The 1275-nt window shown below is 35.8% G+C and overlaps 1 protein-coding gene across 1 annotated transcript in view; it reads left to right on the top strand.

Moving 5' to 3' along the window:
* The first annotated feature begins 36 nt into the window (after positions 1-36).
* The window catches only part of LOC107713302 (A disintegrin and metalloproteinase with thrombospondin motifs 6-like), a 91495-nt gene continuing 90256 nt past the window's right edge, over positions 37-1275 (top strand). The window contains exon 1 of the mRNA XM_016518763.1: positions 37-268. The gene's annotated coding sequence lies outside the window, so the exon portion shown is untranslated. The remainder of the gene's footprint in view (positions 269-1275) is intronic.

Consider the following 1275-nt stretch of genomic DNA (forward strand, 5'->3'; position numbering starts at 1 on the left):
GTATTTCAGCGGTCAGTGTAATAGTATTGGGCAGTTGCCAGCTGTCTGGGTCAGACACGTTTTAGACTCGAGCTGCTGTCTGGAAGAAGCCGTTTTATGAAACTCATGAATGTTCGTCTGCACAGTTGCGGCTTCAGCTTCTGCAGCGATAGTAAGAAAAGAAACACATGCAAAACGAGCTGACATACAGGATATATCTGCTGGAACTGGACGACTCTTCTCCTGGAGCTTCTAGAGAAAAGCCGGCGTTTGATTTGATGTTCATCCGGTGAGTTACTTCTGGAGTTGCTTTTACTGTCACATTGAGTCTAGCAACGGTTCTGTAATACAGTCCTGCTTCGCAGATAGATAGATAGATAGATAGATAGATAGATAGACAGACATAGATAGATAGATAGATAGATAGATAGATAGACGCTTGTTATAGATGTTATGATCAAAATGAAGACTTTCCATTGTATTGACTGTTGCTTTTGAATTGATACAGTCTTGCTTGCACTTATAATTGTGGCACTATGAATACATAGATAGACAGACAGACAGACAGGTAAATAGATAGCCTCATGTTGCTCCAAAACTGTATGACTTTCTTCTGTGGATTGTAAAAGATTATGTTTTGGGAAATGTCTCATTGTTTTTTGTCCATACAATGGAAGTTAGTTGACACCAAAACTGTTTGGTAACCAGTTTTCGTCAACATATCTTCTTTTAAGAAATGCATATAGGTGGGTTAGTAAATTATGACAGAAGTGTCATTTTTGGGTGAACTATTCCTTTAGTCCACACTTAAAAATGTTTGAACGTATTGCAGCATGTAATATCAAACCAAGGGTTACACTTTATTTTAAGGTGTCCTTGTTACAGTGTAATTATACATATAAGTACTGAGTAATATTAATTAAGTACTTACTATATGGTTAGGGTAAGGTTTTGGTTTGGGTTAGGGTTACTTGCATGTAATTATGCATAATTAATTGTTATTATAATAGTAAGTACATTTAACATGTGTAACAAGGACACCTTAAAATAAAGTGTTACCAAACCAAGTGTCATTTTGAGTTTTTTGTGTGTGTGTGTAACAAAGTAATCGAAATATACTGTTCAAAATGATGACAAAAATATTTTGATTTCAAACGTAAGTAACTGTGTTACTCTGATAGGACACCTGTGTGAACTTGTGCAGAACTGACTTCACACATCCACTAAAAACCATTTGAGAACAGCTGCTAGTGCTGCAAAACTGCAAATTCAAAACTGTAACTGCAAAAAAAAAAA

The sequence above is a fragment of the Sinocyclocheilus rhinocerous genome, unplaced genomic scaffold (assembly GCF_001515625.1).
Source record: "Sinocyclocheilus rhinocerous isolate Xijiao unplaced genomic scaffold, SAMN03320098_v1.1 scaffold688, whole genome shotgun sequence".
NCBI lineage: Eukaryota > Metazoa > Chordata > Actinopteri > Cypriniformes > Cyprinidae > Sinocyclocheilus > Sinocyclocheilus rhinocerous.